The sequence below is a fragment of the Tamandua tetradactyla genome, chromosome 6, assembly GCF_023851605.1.
Source record: "Tamandua tetradactyla isolate mTamTet1 chromosome 6, mTamTet1.pri, whole genome shotgun sequence".
NCBI lineage: Eukaryota > Metazoa > Chordata > Mammalia > Pilosa > Myrmecophagidae > Tamandua > Tamandua tetradactyla.
The window spans coordinates 114,747,005-114,772,340 of NC_135332.1; the positions used below are offsets into that span (position 1 = coordinate 114,747,005).

General features: G+C 36.3%; 1 protein-coding gene and 1 pseudogene across 9 annotated transcripts in view; both read left to right on the plus strand.

Annotated features, from left to right (window-relative positions):
* The window catches only part of XKR9 (XK related 9), a 512,237-nt gene that overhangs the window by 150,300 nt on the left and 336,601 nt on the right, over positions 1–25,336 (plus strand). The window lies entirely within an intron of this gene.
* On the plus strand, positions 12,252–13,244 carry LOC143685713 (nucleophosmin pseudogene; annotated as a pseudogene).

Sequence of the window (25,336 nt, forward strand, 5' to 3'; positions counted from 1 at the left end):
GTGAGGAAGATGTAAAGATAGCCTTATGAATTTTCACTTAATTTTTTCCCTATTAATATTTATAACATTCATTTCAGTAAATAACCTATGAAGGTTTATAATGGGCTTTTCTGACACTTTTGTTAATCTGTAAAGTTCTCTTTATGTATGAAAAAAATTATTCTCTCCAGAGATCCTTATGAATGAAGAAATTCTGAATACTCTAACATATCTGTTTTAAGTAGAGATATACCTGAATTAAGAAATAAACAATAGGATATTAGCACAAAGCAGCATGCTTGCTAGAGATTCTCTCTGTTGGAACAGAACTGAAAAGTCTTCAAAAAAGGGAGTGGGGATTGTGGATTAAAACATGAGATATTTGTCTGTAGTATTAACTCTTCTCAGATATTTTAAAGACATTTTAATAAGTGTTTCTTAGCTAATTCTTTAGGACACCTATTCATTGACTCCAGATCTGAAAAGCTAGGGCTTTAGGCATGGACTGATTCAGGGACTCAAAGGAAACCAATAAGATTAGGTTTTAGTCTTTCTTTCTTGATTCTACTTTCCTTTGTATTGATTCCATTTTTGAACAGGCTCTTTCTACGGTGATAAAATAGCTGTCAGTAGTTCAAGGTTTGCCTTTTGTTTCTCCAGCAATTCAAGGGGACTTTTTCCAATAGTTGTAACCAAAATATAAGAAGTGAATTCCACTGACTCTGACTAGTCTGTCCTGGGTCACGTGCTCACTGCTGGATCTGGGTTTGGGTCAGGCTCATCCAAACTACATGAACTGAGAATGGGGAATGGGAGAGTCTGTGAGGAAAATCAGACTTCTTTTACCAGAAAGGGCAAGAATATAGGAGATGCAATAATCATAGATACCCATTACACTACTTTTAGCAATGTCTGGTATGTAGGGACTTCTTTTTTGTCTTCTGTCTTATATCATGGCTCAAGATTATGTGTTCATCTGCCTTCTTCTCAACCTGGTGCATGAAATTTTCCCTATCTTACATATCTTTGTAGGATAAGAAAATGCTTTGTAACCAGGAACTTTCAGTACTATGAAATCCTTCAGTGGAGAATGCCTCCAATTATAGCAGAAAAAATTGCTCTGTGTTATTTGACCATATGGCCTGTCTTGGTGTGAAGACTAGGCATTCTTATGTCATCAAAATCCCATTGTATTGGTATAAAATCAACTTTATAGAGCAGGATATGTATTTTGTGCTTTCTTTACAAAGAATTGTTAATACTAGGCTTCTTCTCAAAGAAAAAGCATTGCAAGTTGTGTAAATTATTTTAGAAATAATTTTTTATTTGAAAATTAAACTTTACATTCAAGTGGATGGTTGAACTTAATCTAATGGATTTCTGAGTGTACAAATGTGGTTAACATCTGCCAGTGTAATCCCAAGAGAATCCTTATATTGGAACCATCAGAACAGGATGAAATTTAGACATAAATTTCCATGGGGATGTAAGGTCAATATACCCCAATTCAGCATATAGGTGGAATTATTTAATGACATTTCATTTTATTGCTGACTACTCATCAGTATTCTATTTCTAAATGAGTTTCTGCATTCCCAAAGACTAAAACTCTCCTGTTAAACTAGCTATTTGTCATAGTATTGGATATTAAAGAATTATCCAAATAGATCAAAAATAATTTTTTAAAATTCATCATTTAATTTAACCTATAAATTCTTCTTGGGGGTGATAGAAACAGGTAGATTACTAGTAAGTCAGTAAATCATAAATACAGAGGAATAATTTCAGGAGGACTTAAAAGGAAAATATTAGGCATACAAATGCTCCCAACATTTAACTCAGAAATAATTACAGCACAACATAAAGGTCTAAGCTTTATGTTAAAAATGGCAGCTTCTTAGAGTGTATTGAATTCCATATATTGAAATAAAGCATCAAGAATCAGAAGCAGTAAGACTACATGAATAGTAGTCTAAATTACTTAAAATAAGTAGTCTAAATTTACTTAAAATAAGTAAATTTTATTGCACGTAAATTTAAAATAAGTAAATAAATTTTTAAATTCAAGGGTCAAAACTGTACATGATCACATTTATGTACATAGAAATATAGACACATAAACATAGTATTATTTGTTTGAAAAACAACTGGAGCAGTAGAGTGAGAAAGAGGATACTTACTTTTAATTTTATACCATTCTGTACTTTTGAAATCTTACTATGTGCTTGTATTTCTTCTTTAACAATAATTTTTTTTTAACTTTGGAGTCACGTAAACATGAGTTTGAATCCTGACTCTGACCCTTATCAATCAGCTGATCTTGAATGAGTCAATTATATTAACCACGCCTCAGTTATCTCAATTTGTGAAATGAGGATAGCAATATTTGTCTCTTAGATTTGCAGATTGGTTAAAGTAGCTAATATAATTCCTGGCACATAAAAATGGTGAAATGGTAACTATTACAATAGATATAATAAAATTCATACTCATCACACTTCTTTACTACATTTCTTATAATGCTGATCTGAAAATGTCTATTATAAAAATGCAAGTTTTATTAAATAAAAAAACAAAAAGGAAAGGAAACTGGACTGGGGAAAACAATATCCAATGGCACTGCTTATAGCAATGAGCATTAGCAGTAACTTACTAAAATCCACTCCATTGAAAAACAAAATGGAAATCATTGGATTAGACTCGAGCAAAACCTAGTCACAAAATTGTCCTTGTAAGAGAACTCAATGCAAAACACAGAGTTTCAGACTCAGAAACTCAGTTTCCTTGAGAAGGTATTACTCTGGGGCTTTGTCTTCAGAGTTCCCATTCATGAAAATTTCAACCAGTCTTGTGGAATTTGTGTCAGTTATCAGTTTATTTGTTTTAGGAGTTTATGTGGTGATGTTTCCCAGATTTCTTCAAAGCAGAGATTTTTATTTATAGACGCTAGGAACAATTTTTTCACATTGGAGACATTAAACCAAGAGTTAAATCTATGTGCGAGTCAAGGAAGGAAAAGGGCACTTACCAACCAACCTGCTCACTTGCTAAGGGGAAATCTTCTGATAAAGAAAAGTAAACTTTCTGAGGTTTCTACTTCTATACCCCAGAGTTGTTAGACTCCTCAGTGATTCTAAAAATTCATGTAGTCTTAATGCTTAATGCATGGGCAGGCACCCATGTAAAAACCAACTCGGGTCTCCAGTGTGACAGGCAAGAACTCTGCCACTGAGCCACCGTTGCCCGCCCAGGATGTAGCGTTTTGAGATTGGTTCCTTTCATTAATCTTAATGCATTTGAGATTCATCAATCTTGTTACATGTATCATTGATCCATTTCTTTCTTTTTCTTTCTTTTGCACGGGCAGGCACCAGGAATCGTATCTGGATCTCCGGCATGGCAGGTGAGAACTCTGTCTCTGTGCCACCATTGCCCACCCTGATCCATTCCTTTTTATTGCTGAATAGTATTCCATTGTATGGATGGAACACAGTTTGTTTATCCATACACCAGTTGGATAAATTCTTCAGAAGGACATTTAGGTTATTTCAAGCTTTTGTCAATTATGAATAAAGCTACTGTACGTAGCATCATAGGTTTTATGTGAGTATGGATTTTTATTTCTCTTAAGTAAAAACTTTTGAGTGGAATTGCAGTGTTTTAAGTATATTTGATTTCATAAGAATGGGCCAAACTTTTACAAAGTGGTTGTAATATTTTGAATTCCCACCAGCAATGCATGAGAGTTCCAGTTGCTTGATATCTTTGACAGCACTTGGTATTTAAAAAAAATAATTTCAGTTATTCTAACTGGTATGTAGTTGTAACCTATTGTAGTATTAATTTGCATCCTCTTAATATTAAATGCCAATAATATTGAGCATTTTTCATCTGCCCTTTTGTCTTATGTCTACATTCTTTGGTTTGGTGTCTGTTAAAACATTTGCCCATTTAAAAAGTTGGGTTATTTGTCTTATTGCTAAGTTTTGAGAGTTCTTTAGATATTCTGGATACAATTCTGTTGTCAGATATGTGATTTGCAAATATTTTCTCCCATCCTGTGACTTACCTTTGTTAGTGTTTTAACAGTCTTTTGCATAGAAAAAATTTTTAATTTTGATGAAGACCAAATCAGCATTTTTTTCTCTTATGAGAGATGCATTGATCTCATATGTAGGAATTCTTTTGTCTGTTCCAAGGTCAAAAGTGGGTCTAATTCTGGATTTTCTATTCTGAATTATTTTGCATGGGACTGTTTTAGTTTCTGAGCTGTTAAAACAAATACCACACAGTGGTTTGGCTTAAACAATGGAAACTTATTGGCTCACTGTTTCAGATCTAGAAGGTGTACTTCTTTCTGAGGTTAATATCTTCTGGCTGGTTCCTTGGCTTTTCCATTACATGGCAATGTTCTTTACTTTCTCTTCCAGATTCTGTTGACCTCCAGGTTCTAGCTCCTTTTCAAGGCTTCTCTTTCTGTGTTCAATTTCCTTAGCTTGCCCCTCTGGAGGGCAGTGTGGTAGTTCCACAGGAGGCGAGGGGTGGGGTTGCCATCTGATCCGGCAACCCTGTTGCTAGACATATGCCTGGAAGAACTGAGTGCAGGGACACAAATGGACATTTTTACACTGATGTTTATGGCAACAGTGTTTGCACTTCATCATGGATGGAGGTGGCCAAATGGTGCAAAGAATGAGGGATGGAAGAGGGAACTGTGGTGTACACAAATAAGGAACTACTGAGTGGCAGGCAAGAAGGGTTGAGGTTGGAGGCATGAAACTAGGTGAATGAACCTTAAGGACAGTATGTTGACTGAAATGGCAGAAACAAAAGATAAATATTATGCCTCACTTATATGGAATAACTATAATATACAAACTCAGAGAATTAAATTCGAGAGCATGGGTTATCAGGTTGGGGCCTATTGTATAGGGTCCTAGACTGTAAGCAGTCACATATATTCAGGAGTTGTAACTGTCATTTCTAAATTCTGAGATACCAAGCTATTTCTGTATAACCTAGTTAATCCCTGAAATTTTGGGTATTTATATGACACCTGAGACTCTGAGTTAGAGCGCTAAAATATGAAAGCCAGCAGTACCCCATACAGCAACTGTTAAAAAAGTTGAAAAAGTGATCAAACTCTGGCTAGACTTATGAAGGAAGCTGATCTGGACAGACCTAAGGTAAATCAGAATCCAGGGTTAGGGATGATGTGGTCCATACTTTCAAACTTCACACTTCTATGTGAGACTGAAGGGAGAGATGTTTATTTGGTTCAAAATTTATATTGTGAGAAGCACATTATCTAACTTAACTTGTATGGTCAATTTATTTGAACACCATATTTAGATGGAATCTTAAACAGGGCATGAGATTTTGTTGGTTTGTCCAGGTTAGTGTGATAATCTGACATGTCCCAGAGTAATTTGGGTGGAGAAGAAAAATGTATTTGCAAAGTCCCCTTGGGAGACTGGGGAGAAAGGAGGAAATATTGAACTCTTCCTGGCAATGTTGGACAGGACTCCCAGGACGAGCCGGGACCAGGCATCATGGGTTTGAGAAAACTTTCTTGAGCAAAAGGGAGAAGAGAGAAATGAGGCAAAATAAAGTTTCAGTGGCTGAGAGATTTCGGAGTTGAGAAGTTATCCTTGAAGTTTTTCTTATGCATTATTATAGATATCCCATTTTAGTTTATGGTATATTGGAGTGGCTAGAGGGAAGTACCTGAAACTGTTGATCTGTGTTCCAGTAGCCTTAATTCTTGAAGATGATTGCATAACAATATAGCTTTTACAATGTGACAATGTGATTGTGAAAACCTTGTGTCTGATGCTCCTTTTATCCAGGGTATGGATAAATGAGTAAAAATATGGGGATAAAAATAAATAAATATTGGGGGGAGAATAAAGGGTAAAAAAATACTAGTGGCCAATGAGAGGGTTGGATAAAGGATATGGGATGCATGAGTTTTTTCTTTTTTTCTAGAGTGATGCAAATATTCTAAAAAATGATCATGGTTATGAATACACAACTATGTGATGATATTCTGAACTGTTGATATTGTGATGAATATACAACTATGGATGTTACTGGATGTGTGGGAAGATTTCTTAATAAAGATTTTTTAAAAAAGAATAAATGTCCCTTCTCAATTAAAAAAAAATTTCCTTTGCTTATTTGGACTTTAGCCATATTGGATTAAGGCCCACCCACATTCATTTGGCTATACCTTATTTTTGAATACTCTACCAGCTTTTCATTACTGGGATAAATCCCAGTTTGGTCATGATGTATTATCTTTTCATTTTTATTTATATTTTGCATGGGCAGGCACTGGGAATTGAACCTTGGTCCCTGGGATGGCAGGTAAGAACTCTGCCTGTCCTGTATTATCTTTTTAAATATTGCATAAATCGATTTGCTAATATTTATTGAGGATTCATGCATCTTAAGGATATTGGTCTGTAGTTTTCTTTCCTTATTAGATCTTCTTCTGTTTTTCACATTAGGGCAATGCTGGCCTCAAAAGAGTTGAGAAATGTCTTCTGCATTTTCTGAAAGACTTAGTATAGTAATGTTTTCCTTAAATGCTTGGTAGAAATCGCCAACGAAACCATTCCTCTGTGGAAAGATTTTCAATTTATTTAACAGATATACAGCTATTCAGGATATCTATTTTTCTTGAGTGAGATTTTTTAGTTTCTGTCTTTCAAGGAATCAGTTCGTTTGCTGTACATTGCTAAATTTGTGGGCATAAAGTTTTTAATATTTCCTTATCATTTCAATGTCTGTATTATCCCTTCTAATGTCTTTGTTTTGTGTGGTGTCATTTCTCTTATTCCTGTTATTAGTGATTTCTGTTTCCTCTCTTTTTTTTCATCAATATGTTTAGCGCTTTATAAATTCTATTACTATTTTCAAATAACCAGCTTTTGGTTTTATTGATTTTCTCTAATTTTATTTTTTACTAGCTCTTTGATTTGTTTTCCTTTCTTCTATTTGGTTTAGATATATTTTGCTCTTTTCTTTCTTTGATAATTTGAGACCTTTCTTTTCCCTAATGTAAGAATTTTATACTACAAAAATTTACCTCTGAAAGCTGCTTTACCTGCATCCTGCAAGTTGTGATATTTTGAACTTTCACTTTAATTCAGTTCAAAATATTTTCTAATGTCCCCTGAGACTTCTTCTTTGACCCATGGATTATTAAGAAGTGCATTTTCTAAGTTTCAAATATTTGTAGATTTTCCAGATTTATTTCTTCCAATATTGAGATCTACTTAAATTTCTTATTGGTCCAAGAACATACTTTCTATTCTTTTAAGTTTGTTTTTACATTCTCTTAGTTTTCATTCACCTGTAAATGTCTTTATAGAATTTTGTGCTGACAGTTCTTACCTTCAATACTTTTATTTATTTATTATTATTTTTTTACATGGGCAGGCACCGGGAATTGAACCCAGGTCCTCTGGCATCGCAGGCAAGCATTCCTGCCTGCTGACCCACCGTGGCCTGCCCACTTTCAATACTTTAAAGATGTCCCACAACTTTCTGACTTCCATGTTTCCTGATGAGAATTCTGCAATTATTCAAATTTTTGTCCTCCTATATGTAATGTGTGATTTTTCTGTGGCTGCTGTCAAGATTTATTTCTTTATCTTAATAGCAGTTTGATTGTGATGAGCCTGTGCATGGTTTTCTTTGTGTTTATCCTGTTTGGGGTTTGCTGAGCCTCATGACTCTCTAAATTTAGGATTTTCATCAAATTTGGGAGGTTTCCATCATTCTTTCTTCAAATATTTCTTTCTGCATCAACATTTTTTCTTCTCTGTTCCAGAGACTTTAATAACCTAAAACAAGAGAAAAACAAACAAATAAAAAAACAAAGTTGAAATTCCTCCCATACTTTTCAACTCACTGGAATCCCTTTTCCTTGTCCTCTGGCCAGAAAGACGGGGATTTCTCAGAGGATTTCCTCTCTGTGCCCACTGCCCAGTACAAAAACTGGTCAAAACTGGTGGTAAAGGAGGAAACAAAGCTGTGAAACTCATGCCTATTATAGGTCATTCTTTAAGTTTTGGTTCCCTTCTGCAGTTGGGCTACTATTACTAATTTTTCACAGTTCCAAGAGAGTGACTTTCATATTTTATTCCAATTTTTAAATCGTAATTAGTGAGGGGGAGGAGCTTTAGTAGGCTTTCTTCATTTAGGTCACACTTCTAGTGTGACCTTTTTTAAAAACCAACTTGATAATACATATGCAGATGTTTCCATATCAGCCCACACAAATTTCTTTGTACATTTTAACAGTGGCATTGTACTCCATTTTATGTATCTATCATAATTAATCCAATAATTTGAAAATATTGTTGTTTGCTATTAACAAAGCTGAGACAACATTCTTACATGTGTCTTGGCTTATTTTTATATCTTAGGGCAAATTTCCAGCTAGGTAACAATGGTTTAAAGGACATGTGCATACACAAATGTTATTTAAAATTTATACCTCCACCAACAGTGTCTGAGAATGCCTATTTCTCTACACCGTGCTAGACTAGAAGCTTAAAAACATTTGCAGTCTGATAAGTGAAAAAAGTATCTTGTTGCTTTGATTTACATTTCTTTTTGTAAGAATTGAAGCTAAACAACTGTTCATAGTTTTTTGGCCATTGTGTTTCTTTTCCTGATATCTCTTAGAGGCTTATCTTTCTTTTTTTCTTTGCTGCCCCAACCTCCCATCTAAGTGCCCCCCGACTTTCCATTGATTCCTTTATGATTTGGGGGGATACATTCTTTAGCATTGGCAGCTAATGAAAAAATGGTGCATTAAAAAGGAACTCCAGGGCAGCGGTGGCTCAATGGCAGAGTTCTTGCCTGCCATGCCAGAGACCGGGTTCGGTTCCCGGTGCCTGCCCATGTTAAAATTTTTTTTTTTTTAAAAAGGAACTCCATCATTTAAGCATATAATAGGCTCATGGCTTATAAATCTGAGTCTTATTCTCAGAATAGAAAAAACTTGATTACTTGATCCCAAGACTTGAGTTTAGTCTATTACTAACCTATTTTAGGGACTGTGAAGACTGACGGAGCAAAGGGAAAAGAGCAATAGAAGCATTAGCTTCTTTCCATGCATATCATTCTTTGAGTCCTAGCAGCTGGGGCTGCTCTGACCTGAGAGGATTTCTGCAGCTACTTGATGGTTTTAGTCAGTGTTGCCTGTACAAATCATTGGTTAAAAGATAAACAATTATCTACATGAAATGTCTACTATTCAGGTTAAATGGTAAATTGAGGAAAGGAGTAGAGGCTTTTTTGTTTTTTACACTTTCTGTATTCATTCTCAAATGTTGGCTTAACAAATATGGGGAGATTAAACGTGTTTGATTTTATGCAAATACTTTACATACTGACGCTTATGTAAGTGATGTATCCCTTACTTCAATGAATATATGAGTATTTCCAAGATAATAAGATGGATTTTTATGTGCACAATATTTTTAATTTATTTACTTAAAAATGTTTATATAGTCAGAGAATTGTGGGAAGATGGCAGAATAGGGAGCTCCAGGATTCAGTCCTTCCACCAGAACAGCTATTAAACAAGCAGGAATAGTCTGAACCAACTATTTTAAACTCTGGAGGCCAGTAAACACTGTAGAGCATCAAGGAAGAGTGTGATGAAGAGGCTGGTAAATTAAGGTAAAGACCAATACATTGCTCTCTCGGCATGGTAGTTACCCACTCTCACAGCAGGCTGCCATGGAATCCAACCTCTGGTGAGCTTGCTGGTGAGCTTGCTTCATCAGGGCTAAGCTTCATCAGGGCTGCTGGGGACAGTTAGTTGAAGGGCTACATTTGCTGGGCAGGTTAAGGAAGCTCAGCTTTGGGGAGCTGCAGAGGAAGCTTTTGGTGCTCTTCCTGATCCCCTCCCCAGGGCACTTTGTGGATCCCTGGCCCTGTTTCAGCTGGGAAAGACTGACTTGGGAAATCTTGGGAAATTCCTCTCTGTCATGCCCCACTCCACGCCCCCCCCCCCCACCACTCCCACGAATTTGCCCACTAGGCAAAGGCAGCTTGAGACAACAAAAGGAGTGTAAGAAACTATAGAGGCATAAATATGGAGCAAAGGCTTGCCTGCTTTAAACACCTGGAAGAGGGACATCTGTCTCCTGGGAAATAGAGGGGGCATTAAGAATCCTATAAACTGGGAAACACTAAAACAACTACCAAGCATAAGTCCAGGACAAGACATAGTTCCAGAAGAGACAGGGAGGACTGTACATACTGCATTACCTTCCTGATAGGAGGGCTGAAGCTCACCAGGTGGTTACAAAATCAAGAAACAAGCATCACAGGGAATAAATACCAGAGTTACCGTATTAAAATATAAAAATGTACAGTGTGCAACAAAAGAGTACAAGGAAAACAAAGAAACAGGAAACGATGGCCCATCCAAAGGAAGTAAAAAAATCCAGAAAACACCAATGAAGAAGACCAGAATGTGGACATAACAAATAAAGACTTAAAAAAAAAATCTTAAAAACACTCGGTTGATGAAGGAAAATGGAGAGAAAGAACTGAAGGGTATTAGGAAAACAATGAGTGAGCAATATAGAATCTTAGTAAAGGGACAGAAATTTTAAAAAAAGAGCCAAACAGAACTAGTGGAAGTGACGACTACAATAATTGAAATGAAAATTTCTCAGAAGGGTTTCAACAGCAGATTGGAGCTGGCAGAAGAAAGAATTAGTTAACTAGAAGACAAGACAATTGAAATGAGTCAGGCTGAAAAGCAGAAAGTAAAAGGAAATATAAAAAGCAAAAATTGCATGAAACACTTCCAGGACACCATCAAGTGTACCAACATGTCCATATGGAGAGTCCCAGAAAGAGAATAAAGAAAGAGGCAGAAGAATATTCAAAGCAATAATGACAGAAAACATCCAAAACTTACCGAAAGACATGAAAATGCACAGCAAAGAAATTCAGAGAACAGGATATACATGAAGAAAAATATACCCCATTATATACTGGTCACATCATTGACTGCAAAGGTGATGGAGAGAGTTCTGAAAGCTGCAAGAGAAAAGCAATGTGTTACATACAAGGGAGCCCCAATTAGATTGAGTGAAGATTTCTCATCAGAAACTATGGAGTTACCTCCATACGAAGGCAGTGGACAGAAATGTTCCAGTGTTTAGAGAAAACAAATGGCAACCAATAATTGTATATCTGTGACATTTTCTTTCAAAAATTAAGGAGAGGGCTGGCCATGGTGGCTCAGCAGGCAGAGTTCTCGCCTGCCATGCCAGAGACCCAGGTTTGAGTTCCAGTGCCTGCCCATGGAAAAAAAAAAAAGGAGAGATTATGACATTCCCAGATAAACAAAAGCTGAGGGAGTTCATCACCACTAGACCTGCCCTACAAGCAATGTTAAAGGAAGCTCTTTAGACTGAAAGGAAAAGACATAAACCATTTGAGCAATTATATATATTATTGTATTGTTTGGTATGTCAATCCAGTTGTTCCTATAAATGTATAAAAAATAATGATAGGGTGCATGGGTGGTTCAGTGGTAGAATGCTTGACTTCCATGTAGGAGACCTGGGTTCGATTCCTGGACCATGCAACCCCCCTCCCCCAAAAAGTAATGGACATACAATGTACAAAGATATAAGTGTTAACACAAACAAGAAAAGGTGGGGAGCAGAGGCATATAGGAAAAGCATATATGTATGCTATTGAAATCAAGTTGGTGTCAAACCAAACATGATTGTACTATTTTAGGATGTTAAATTTTAATACCATGGTAACCACAAGGAAAATAGATGAAAAACATATCCAGATAGAAAAGAGATGGCACTTAATATGTACATTTGATAAAATCAAATAAATATAAAAGTAGGCATTAATAGAAAAATTGTGGGACAAAAAACTGTAAGATGTACAAAGGCTAAGATAGTCCTATATATATTGGTAATGACTTTATATGTAAATGGATTAAAATTTCCAATGAAAAGGTAGAGATTGGCAGAATGGATACAAAAACATGACTCAACTATATTTGTCTGTGGGAGACTCACCTTAAATTCAAAAACATGAGTATGTTGAAAGTGAAAATATGGAAAAAAAATATACAATTCAAGTAGTAAAAAAAAGAGAGCTGGGGTATAGACTGTAAGTAAAAAAAGTTATAAGGGACAAAGTCAGTCACTACATACTGATAAAGGTGTCAATTCAACAATAAGACATAATAATTATAAATATATATGCAACTAGCAGCAGAGCCCAAAATAAATGAAGCGGCTCCCTGGTGTGATTTTTGTCTGCATGACTGTTCTCTGAAACAGTGGTTGTCTTTCTCTGTCCACCTTCTCTCCCACCTAAGTGTATGCCACCACCCCATAGAAGATTTTATGGACATGGACATGAGCTACCTGAGGCCCCAGAACTATTTTTTTTGGTTGTGAACTAAAGGCCAACAAAGATTTTCACTTTAAGATGGATAATGATGAAAATGAGCAACAGTTATCTTTAAAAACAGTTTAGGGGCTGGTGCAAAGGATAAATTGCACGATATTGAAGGAGAGGCAATGAATTATGAAGGCTGGCCAGTTCACCTTGAAAATGTTTGTACAGCCATTTTCCCTTTGAGACTTGGAGATAATACTACTTGTGTTCTTATGGTTGAAGTGTGGTTCAGGGCCTGTGCAAATTAGTGGACAGCACTTAGTAGTTGTGGAAGAAGATGCAGAATCATAAGATGAAGGGGAGGATGTGAAACTCTTAAGTATATCTGGAGAGCGATCTGCCCCTGGAAGTGGTAGCAAGTTCCACAGATAAAGTAAAATTGCTTTCACTTGATGAAGAGAAGATGATGATTTTGATGATGAAGAAATGGAAAAAAAAAAAAAGCTGCAGTGGAGAAATCTATATGAGATACTCCAGGCAAAAATGCACAGAATTCAAACCAGATGGGAAAAGACTCAAAACCATTAATACCAAGATCAAAAGGTCAAAAAATCCTGCGAAAAACCTCCTATTACACAGAAAGGACTTAGTTCTATAGAAGATATTAAAACAAAGATGCAAGTAAGTATAGAAAAAGGTAATTTTCTACCCAAAGTAGAAACGAAATTAATCACTTATGTAAAGAATTGTTTCTGGATTGAAGATGTCTGGCAATGGAGGAAGTCTCTTTAAGAAAATTTAAGTTTAAGTTTAAGCAATTTATAATTTTCCATCTAATTTCACTTCTATAACAGTTGCTGTCTGGCTATCCTTTTTATAATGCAGAGTGTGAAGTTTCCCTACCATGTCTGATAAATGTTGTTCAGCTTCCTTTGCCAAGAACATGTTGTCCAAAATGCCTTTTTAGGTTTTAAAGATGGAACTCCACCCTTTACTTGGTTTTAAGTATGTATGGAATGTCATGATAGGACATGGTCGTAGTGTTGGTCACACAAATGGAAATGGTGGAGAGACAAGAATATACTTGTGAAATAAACTCAGTATTTTAATAAAAAATATTTGAAGGAAATACTGAGAGATTTGAAGGGAGAAACTGACATTTCTACATTAACAGTAAACTTTCATATACCATTTTCAATAATGGATAGAACATCTAATCAGAAGAGCAGCAAGGAAACACAAGACTTGACCAATACTCTAAACCAACTAGACCTAACAGACATATATAGGACACTTCACTCAACAATAACAGACTGCACATTCTTCTTGAAAGCATATGCATCATTCTCCAGGATAGATCATGTGTTAGGTCAGAAAACAAGTCTCATTAAATTAAAAAATATTGAAATCATACAATGTATCTTATCCAATCACAGCAGAATGAAGCTAGATGCCAATAACAGAGGGAGAAAGGAAAAATTCACAAATATGTGGAAATTAAACAACACACTCTTTTTTTGTGGTATGCTTTATGGCAGGGTCACATTTCACTATTTAGCCATGTAGGTATCCTGAAGCAACATACTCTTAAACAACAAAAGGGTTAAAGATAAAATCAGAAGCAAAATTAGGAAATATCTTGAGAGGAATGAAAATGAAAATACAACATACCAAAATACGGGATGCTGAGAAGGCATCACTGAAAGGAAATTTAGGGCTTTAAATGCTTACATTAAAAAGGAAGAAAGACTTAAAAACAGAGACCTAATCTTAAAAGGAAGAAATAGAAAAAGAAGAGCAGACTAAACCCAAAGTGAGCAGAAGGAAGGAAATAACGAAGATTAGAGCAGAGATAAATGAAATAGAGAACAAAAAAACAATAGAGAGAATCAAGAAAACCCAAAGTTGGTTCTTTGAAAAGATCAATAAAATTGAAAACTTTAGCTACACTGACAATGAAAAAAAGAGAGAGGGTATAAATAATGAAAATCAGAACTATAAAGGGGATATTATTAATGACCCTGCTAAAATGAAAAGGACTATAGGAGGATAGTATATACAACTGTACAGTAATAAATTAGATAATCTAGATGAAATAAATTCTTAGAAAAACACAAACTAAGTACACCGACTCAAGAAGAAACAGAAAAGCAGACCAAACCAATCTCTAGTTAAGAGATTAAATCTGTAATCAAAACCTCCCAACATAAATAGAATATTGAGTGGCTGCAAAAAGATATGAAGTCATGAGGCATGCAAGTAGGTGATGCATCTCAGAAAGCTGAGTGAAATGAGCCAGAAATGAAAAGACAAATATAATCCTTCACTAATATGGACTAACTATAATGTGCAAACTCTGAGAATTGAACTCAAGAATGTAGGTTATCAGGTGAAGGCCTATTGTAAAAGTTCCTAAATTATTAGCTCTTCCAGTAGTCGCATCTATTCCGGAGTTGTAACTGTTATTTCTAAATTCTGAGTTGCTGAGCTGTTTGTATATAAGCTGGTCATTCCATGGAATTTAGGTATTTGTGTGACACAGAACTAGAGCTCTGTAGCTGTGAAAGTCAGCATTACCCCTTATGGCAACTGTTAAAACACTGGAAAAGTGGTCAGACTTCAATTAGAGATATGAATGACACTGATCTGGGTAGGACTAAGGTAAATCAGACTAAAGGATAGAGAATGATATTGACTTAATTTTAAAACTTCAATTTCTGTTTGAGATCAAAAGAAGGTATATTTTGTGCAAAATTTATGTTTTTGGTAGCACACGATCTAGTTTAATTTGTATGGTCAGTTTATTTGAACACCATAATTACATGGAAACCTGAATAGGGAGTGAGATCTTGTGGGTTTGACCAGGTTGGTGTGAAGCCTTGATGCATCCAGAAGTAAGATGGGCAGAAGACTAAAGAGTATTTGCAGAGTTCCCTTGGGGAACTGGGGAAAAAGGTGGAAATATTAAGCTTCCCCACTTGGGGAAGACCTGATAGTCTCTCAAGCATTGGGGGCTGCCAGTTTGAGGGGAAAGGCTCTTGATCTTGGGGAATGCCCTTATGAAACTTATTTCTGGGAAAGAAGTAGCTAAGCCTACTTAAGATTATGCCTAAGAGTCACCCCCAGAGAACCGCTTTTTTTCATGTTTAAAGATGACATTTATTGTATTTTCAAATTATAAAATGGATATATGTTCATAGTAAAGAATTTGAAAAATATTAACAAATGTAAAGATGAAATCAGAAATCACCCATAAAATATAACTCCTCTATTAATAAAGCCAATCACTGTTAAATTTTTATACTTGTACTTATACATAAAATATTATATATATAGTTTTATATCATCTTTTTAAAAATTAAACTTTTTGAGATAATTATAGTCACATGTAGTTGTAAGATATATTACAGAGAGATACCATGTTACTCAGATCCCTCAATGATAACATCTTGCAAAACCATAGTACAATATCATAACCATGATATTGATTGATACAACTTATAAATTATATTTAGATTCTGTGATGGTTTGGAGCTATGCAACCCAGGAAAACATGTTCTTAAATTTAAGCCATTCCTGTGGATGTGAACCCATTGTCAGTAGGAACCTTATTTTTTTCTTTTAACTTTTTTATTGGCTAGTATAACATATATACAAAGCAAAGAAATAAAAAAACAATAGTTTTCAAAGCACTCTTTAATGAGTAATTACAGGACAGATCCCAGAGTTTGTCATGGGCTACCATATGATCCTCAGAGAACCTCTTTTGTTGCTCAACATGACCTCTAAGCCAACTCTGCAGGTGTACTCCCTGCCATCCACCCTACGTGGAACATGACTCCCAGGGGTATAAATCTCCCTAGCAGTGTGAGACATGACTCCCAGGGATGAGCCTGGCCCTGGTTTTGTGGGAGTGAGAATGCCTTCTGGACTAAAGCAGAAAGACAAATGAAACAAAGTTTTGGTGGCTGAGAGATTTCGCATAGAGTTGAGAGGTCTTTCTGGAGGCTATCCTTATTAGTTTTTGGTGTATTGGAGTAGCTAGAGGGAAATACCTGAAACTGTTGAACTATAATCCAATAGCCTTGATTCTTGAAGATGATTGAATAACTACAAAGCTTTTAAGATGTGGACATGTGAGTGTGAAAACCTTGTGACTGACACTCTCTTTATCCAGTGTATGAACATGTGAGTAAGAAAAAAAAGACCAACCCCCCCCCCCCCCCAAAAAAAAACAATAGGGGATAAGGGGGTTGTGAGAGTTTTGGTTTTTCTTTTTCACTTTTATTTTTATTGTTTTTAGAGTAATTAAAATGTTCAAAGATCTAGTGTAATGATGAATGCACTGTTTTATGATGATACTGTGAACTAGTGATTGTACACTTTAGAGGATTATCTCAATAAAAAAATCATTGAAGAAAATTAAAAACTCCCAATAGGGAACGCCCAGGAACAGATGGCTTCATAGGGAAATTTTACCAAACATTGCAAGAAGACCTAAATAAATGGAAGGCTAAGTCCAATTAAGATGTCAGTCCCACCCAAAGTAATTTACAGATTCAACACAATCCTGATAAAAATTCCAAAAACCTTCTGTGTAGAAATGGAAAAGCCAATCATCAAATTTATATGGAAGGGACCCCAAATAGCCCCTTCCATATAATAGCTATGGAAAAATAATAGCTATGGAAAAAGAAGAATGAAGTTGCAGGTCTCACAATTCTTTTTTATTTTTTTAATTTTTTTATTAATTAAAAAAAATTAACTAACACAACATTTAGAAATCATTCCGTTCTACATATGCAATCAGTAATTCTTAATATCATCACATAGGTGTATGGTCATCATTTCTCAGTACATATGCATCGATTTAGAGAAAGAAATAGCACGACAACAGAAAAAGAAATAAAGTGATAACACAGAGAGAAAACAAAACTAAAAATAAAAAATACAAAAATATATAAGAGAAAAAAAAACAAAAAAAAACTATAGCTCAGATGCAGCTTCATTCAGCATTCCAACATAATTACATTACAATTAGGCAGTATTGTGCTGACCATTTTTTTTAGAAATCATTCCATTCTACATATGCAATCAGTAATTCTTAACATCATCACATAGATGCATGATCATCGTTTCTTAGTACATTTGCATCGGTTTAGAAGAACTAGCAATATAACCGAAAAAGATATAGAATGTTGATATAGAGAAAAAAAATAAAAGTAATAATAATAAGAACAAAACAAACAAAACAAAACAAAACAAAAACCTATAGCTCGGATGCAGCTTCATTCAGTATTTTAACATGATTACTTTACAATTAGGTATTATTGTGCTGTCCATTTTTGAGTTTTTGTATCTAGTCCTATTGCACAGTCTGTATTCCATCAGCTCCAATTACCCATTATCTTACCCTGTTTCTAACTCCTGCTGAACTCTGTTACCTATGACATATTCCAAGTTTATTCTCGAGTGTCGATTCACATCATTGGGACCATACAGTATTTGTCCTTTAGTTTTTGGCTAGACTCACTCAGTATAATGTTCTCTAGGTCCATCCACGTTATTACATGCTTCATAAGTTTATCCTGCCTTAAAGCTGCATAATATTCCATCGTATGTATATACCACAGTTTGTTTAGCCACTCGTCTGTTGATGGACATTTTGGCTGTTTCCATCTCTTTGCAATTGTAAATAACGCTGCTATAAACATTGGTGTGCAAATGTCCGTTTGTGTCTTTGCCCTTAAGTCCTTTGAGTAGATTCCCAGCAATGGTATTGTTGGGTCGTATGGCAATTCTATATTCAGCTTTTTGAGGAACCGCCAAACTGCCTTCCACAGTGGTTGCACCATTTGACATTCCCACCAACAGTGGATAAGTGTGCCTCTTTCTCCGCATCCTCTCCAGTGCTTGTCGTTTTCTGTTTTGTTGATAATGGCCATTCTGGTGGGTGTGAGATGATATCTCATTGTGGTTTTGATTTGCATTTCTCTAATGGCCAGGGAGGTCTCACAATTCTTGATTTCAAAACTTATTACATTGACATCCCCTTCCGATATGAAAAATTAGAATGGCCGTAGCCCAAAAACCTGTAAAGAGTGGGCTAGAAAGATCAAAGATGATGGTGGAGTTATACAAAGAAGGTAAAATTTAACAAACAAATATAATTCCTGAATCATTAAATTGATCTCTCTTTTAGTTTCCAGTATCTTAGAACAGCTAGAAGTAAAAACCTAAAATTGTAGCATTGTAACCCACACCAAACTCTGAAATCTGGTCTACAACTAATTGTTGTGCTGTGCTTTGAAATTTATTACTTCTTTGTATATATGTTTTTCACAAAAAAGAAAAAGTTTATTGTGATGATAAAAAATATTTATTCCTTCTAGCCTCCTATATTCTGGAGCAGATAGAAGGACAAATCTGAGATGATGGTATGTAGCCATGACAAACTCTGGGATCTGTCCTATAACTACTTGTTGAAGAATGCTTTGATAACTATTGCTCTTTTTCTTTCTTTGCTTTGTAAATATGTTATATTATACAGTAAAAAAAGAGTTAAAAAAACTTATTACAAAGCTATAGCATAAAAACAGCATGGCACTGGCATAAGGACAGATATATAGATGAACGGAATCCAATTGAGAGCTTAGAAATCAACCCTCACATTATAGCTGTTCTAGTTTGCTAGCTACCCGAATGCAATATCCCAGAAACAGAATGGCTTTTAAAAAGGAAATTTAATAAGTTGCTAGTTTACAGTTCTAAGGCTGAGAAAATGTCCCAATTAAAACAAGTCTATAGAAACGTCCAATCAAAGGCATCCAGGGAAAGATACCTTGGTTCAGGAAGGCTGATGATGTTAGGGTTTCTCTCTCATCTGGAAAGGCACATGGCGAACACTGTCAGGGTTCCTCTCTCAGCTGGAAGGGCACATGGCGAAAACAGCATCATCTGCTAGCTTTCTCTCCTGGCTTCCTGTTTCAGGAAGCTCCCCAGGAGGCATTTTCCTTCCTCATCTCCAAAGGCTGCTGGAGAAATCTCTCACTTTCTCCAGAATGTTTTGTAAGATTCCAATAAACTAATCAAGACCCACCCACCCAAATGGTGGAGACATTCCTCCACCTAATCCAGTTTAACAACCACTCTTGATTAAATCACATCTCCAGGGAGATAATCTGATTACAGTTTCAAACATACAATACTGAATAGGGATTAGAAGAAACGGCTGCCTTTACAAAATGGGATTAGGATTAAGACATGGCTTTTCTAGGGTACGTACATCCTTTCAAACTAGCACAATGGCCAACTGATTTTTTTCCCTTTTTTTTAAATTGTGAAATGTAACATAAATACAGAAAAGCAATAAATTTCCAAGTGCATTTTAACAAGGAGTTATAAGAACAGTTTTTAAAGTTTGGTATGGGTTTCACTTCCATGATTTTTTCATTTTTTCATCTAGCTGCTTTAAGACACTGGAGATCAACAGAAATATCAATATAATGATTCAGCAGTCATACTAATTTGTTAAATCCTATCTTCTTTGTTATATTCCTCCTTCTCTTTAAATAACATATATACATAAAAACAATAAATCCCAAAGTACATCGCAACAATTAGCTGTAGAACAGATTTCAGAGTTCGGTATGGTTTACAATTCTACAATTTTAGGTTTTTATTTATAGGTGCTCTAAGGTACTGGAGACTAAAAGAAATATCAGCATAATGATTTAGCACTCATGCTTATTTGTTACACCTGACCTTTTCTGTATAACTCCACCATTACCTTTGATCTTTCTCCCTTTCTTTAGGGATATTTAGGTATGCTTATTCTAACTTTTTCATGTTGGAAGGGGCTGTTGGTAATAGGGATAGGGAGATGGAACTAGTTGCTATTCTGGAAGGGCTGGCCCCTCTGCATTTTGAGACTTACCTGGTCCAGGGACCCATCTGGAGGTTGAAGGTTTTGGAACATTACCCTAGTGCATGGAACCTTTGTAGAATGACCAACTAATTTTTTAAAAATTTTATTGTATAGTATAACATATATACAAAGCAAAGCAATAAAAAAGCAATAGTTTTCAAAGCACTTTTCAACAAGTAGTTACAGGACAGATCCCAGAGTTTGTCTTGGGCTACCATATGATCCTCCCCAATTTTTTCTTCTAGCTGCTCCAGAATATAAAAGGCTAGAAGGCTTAAATATTGTTTTTTATCATCACAATCAACTTTTTCCCTTCTTTTTTGTGAGAAATAACATATATACAAAAAAGCCATAAATTTCAAAGCACAGCACCACAATTAGTTGTAGAACATATTTCAGAGTTTGGTATGGGTTACAATTTCACAATTTTAGGTTGTTAGTTCTAGCTGTTCTAAAATACTAGAGACTAAAAGAGATATCAATTTAATGATTCAACAATCATATTCATTTGTTAAATCCTATCTTCTCTGTGTAACTCCGCCATCACCTTTGATCTTTCCATCCCTCTCTTTAGGGGCGTCTGGGCCATGGCAATTCTAAATTTTTCACATTGGAAGGGTCTGTCACTAATATGGGGTAGGGAGACGAAACTATCTGATGTTCTGGAGAGGCTGGGCTAGGTTACAGGACTTAACCTGGAACAGGGACCCATCTGGAGGTTGTAGGTTTCTGGAAAGTTACTCAATGCATGGAACCCTTGTGGAATCTTTATATTGCTGTAGATGTTCTTTAGTCTTAGCCAGCTGATTTTTGACAAGGGGTCAAAGACCACTCATTTGGGAAAGAATAGTCTTCTCAACAAATGGTGCTGGGAAAACTGGATAGCCATTTGCGGAAAAAAAAAAAGGAGTCTTACCTTATGCTATACACAAAAATCAACTCAAAATGGATCAAATAATTAAATTTAAAAGCCAGAATGATCATCTTCCTACAAGAAAATGTAGGGATGAATTTTCAGGGCCTTACGTTAAGCAAGTTTCTTAGACACATAGCACAAGCAACAACAGAAAAAAAAATAGATAAATGGGAACTCATCAAAATTAAAAGCCTTCATGCCTAAGGACTTCATCATGTAAGTACAATTACACGCTATACAATGGGAGAAAATATTTTGAAACCACATATTCCATAAAGTCTTAATATATTAAGAATATGTTTTATATATATTCAGAATGTATAAAGAAATCCTTCAACTTAAAAACAACAAAAACAAACAACCCAATGAAAAACTGGGCAAAAGACTTGAATAGATATCTCTCCAAAGATGATATACAAATGGATAGAAAGCACATGAAAAAATGTTCAACATCATTAGCCATTAGGGAAATGCCAATCAAAACCACAATGAGACACCATTTTATACCCTTTAGAATAGCTGCTATTAAAAAAATGAAAAATAACAAGTGTTGGAGAAGATGTGGAGAAATAGGAACACTCATTCATTGCTGGTGGTAATTTAAAATCATACAGCCCCTGTGGAAGACAGTTTGGCAATTCCTCAAAAGTTAAGTATGGAATTACCTTATGACTTAGAATCCCACTGCTAGGTATATACTCAAAAGAACTGAAAGCAAGGACTGCAACAGGTATTTACATACCAATGTTCATAGTCACATTGTTCACAATTGCTAAAATATGGAAGCAACCCAAATGTCCATAATTGATGAATGGATAATGAAAATGTGGTTGTACACATAATGGAATGTTATTCAGAATAAAAAGGAATGAAGTCCTGATACATACGACAACATGGATGAACTTTGAAGGCATGTTGAGTGAAATAAGCCAGACGCAAAAGGATGAATATTGTATGATCTCACTGATTTGAAATAATTAGAATAAGCAATGTCATGGAGTCAGAATCTAGAATATACATTACCAGGGGATGGGGTGGGGATGAGGAATGGGAAGTTAGGTCTTCAAATGTACTGGGTACTTGTTCTAGTTTGCTAGCTTCTGGAATGCAACACACCAGAAATGGATTGGCTTTTAATAAAAGGGGATTTATTTTGTTAGTTCTTCAGAGGAAAGGCAGCTAACTTTCCACTGAGGTTCATTCTTACGTGGGAAGGCACAGGATGGTCTCTGCTGGCCTTCTCTCCAGGCCTCTGGGTTCCAACAACTTTCCCTGGGGTGACTTCTTTGCGCATCTCCAAAGGCCTGGGCTGAGCTGCGAGTGCTGAGATGAGGAATGCCAAGCTGCTTAGGCTGTGCTACATTGGGCTCTCTCATTTAAGCACCAGCCAATTAAGTCAAACGTCATTCATTGCAGCAGGCACGCCTCCTAGCCAACTGCAGATGTAATTAGCAACAGATGAGGTTCACGAACCATTGGCTCTTGTCCGCAGCAACAGAACTAGGTGCTTTCACCTGGCCAAGTTGACAACTGAATCTAACTACCACAGTACCTATTTGTAATGACAGAAATGTCTCGGTAATGGATGGTGGTGATGGCAGCACACAACAGGGTGAGCATAATTAATATCACTGAAACATATATCTGAATGTGGATAAAAGGGGAAATATTAGGTCGTATATAGTAACAGAATGAAAATAAAAAATAAAAAACCCGCATGAATACACTACATAAAGAGTGAACTCTCAGTTAAATCAGTGACTATAGTTAATAGTACAATTATAAGAATGTGCTTTTATCAAATGTAACAAATGTTCCATACCAATGAAGATATTGATAACAGGGTGGCATATGGCGCTCCTGTTTTTATGCATGACTGTTCCTTAACTCACAACTCCCTAATAAAGAAAAAAAATGACATATTTTTGGAGCCTAGTTGCATGAGTTTGAGAAATGCCTAGAGTTGTGTAACTCATACACAATCAAGATACAGAATAGTTCTGTCATTCCCAGATTTCCCTTTTATTGCCCCTTTGTAGTGAAACCTACCCCTTAGCTCCAACCTATTGTTTTAGTTTTGCCTTTTCCAGAGTTGAATACAATATTTTAAATGGAAATGTGAAACATGCTGTATTAGTTAGGGTTCTCTAGAGAAACAGAATTAACAGGGAACACTTGCAAATATAAAATTTATGAAAGTGTCTCACGTGACCGTAGGAACGCAGAGTCCAAAATCCACAGGGCAGGCTCCGAAGCCGATGACTCCAATGGATGGCCTGGATGAACTCCACAGGAGAGGCTTACCAGCCAAAGCAGGAATGCAATCTGTCTCCTCTGAGTCCTCCTTAAAAGGCTTCCCATGATTGGATTTAGCATCACTAATTGCAGAAGACACTCCCCTTTGGCTGATTACAAATGGAATCAGCTGTGGATGTAGCTGACGTGATCATGACCTAATCCTATGAAATGTCCTTATTGCAACAGACAGGCCAGCACTTGCCCAATCAGATGAACAGGTACCACAACTTGGCCAAGTTGACACCTGTCCCTAACCATGACAGTCCACCCCTTGTCAACTTGGCATATATATATATATATATATATATATATATATATATATATATATATATATATATATATATATACATATATATATATATCACCTTAGACCATACTTAATTTCCAAATAAAAACAAATAAGCACACATTTTTTCTTTTACCTGACAATACTCAACTGTCCAGCATATAACTGGAAACACATTAAATCTCTCCAGAATAGGGTGCAAATCCTTGGGCAACATTCATTCTTAAACTTGATATCTTACAACTTAAATAGTATAACACAAACAAAACAGCATTACAGTCCTCGTTTCTGTAACTGATCACGTGGTAGAAGTTCATATTTATCACTACCTTCTTCCACTACCCATTCCATGTTCCCTTTCCCCTCAGCAAGCACTTCAGCTGGCCGTGGTTCTTTGCCTGGTGGGGTGACCCAAACCTTCATTCCTGAAGTCTCAGAGTCATTAGTGGTCCTGCCTGGATTGTGTTGTTGCAGTTTTCCATTGATTTTAATCACGGGGCATGGTAGTACTAATAGACGCCCCAGGGGATCTCCTATATTCCAAGAAAACTCTTCTTTACCTCCATTATGTAGTTGCAGTCCTACTTCCTTCTGATAGTCAGGGTCAATTACCCCAGACAATAATGTAATCCCCTTCTTGGTGTGTTGATCCAGAGGCATAAGTAGCCCAAAGTGGCCAGGTGGCAACCTTAACTTCCAGTTCAGTGGTATCACTGTTGTTTCTCCTGGAGAAAGCACACCCCATTTTGGAACTAAAACCTGTAGACCAGCAGAACTCAGGGTAGCAGGGACAGGAAGCAAAAATTTTCCTAGTGGATCACTAGGAGTAATAGTGAGTGGCACCACACCCATTTCCAACCCTTGGTTCCTGGACCCATGGATCCTGGCTATGGGAGAAACAGCACCATACAGCAGACGCTGATTCAGAGCATACACAGCTTCCTGGAGAACATTACCCCAGCCTTTCAAGTTTTTGCCACCTAGTTGGCACCGTAATTGAGTTTTCAAAAGGCCATTCCACCGTTCTATCAATCCAGCAGCTTCTGGATGATGGGGAACATGGTAAGACCAGAGAATTCCATGAGCATGTGCCCATTCCCGCACTTCATTTGCTGTGAAGTGTGTTCCTTGATCTGAAGCAATGCTATGTGGAATACCATGACGATGGATAAGGCATTCTGTAAGCCCACGGATAGTAGTTTTGGCAGAAGCATTGCGTGCAGGGAAAGCAAACCCATATCCAGAGTATGTGTCTATTCCAGTTAGAACAAATCGCTGCCCCTTCCATGAAGGGAGTGGTCCAATGTAATAACCTGCCACCATGTAGCTGGCTGGTCACCTCGGGGAATGGTGCCATATCGGGGGCTGAGTGTGGGTCTCTGCTGCTGGCAGATTGGGCACTCAGCAGTGGCTGTAGCCAGGTCAGCCTTGGTGAGTGGAAGTCCATGTTGCTGATCCCATGCATAACCTCCATCCCTACCACCATGACCACTTTGTTCATGAGCCCATTGGGCAA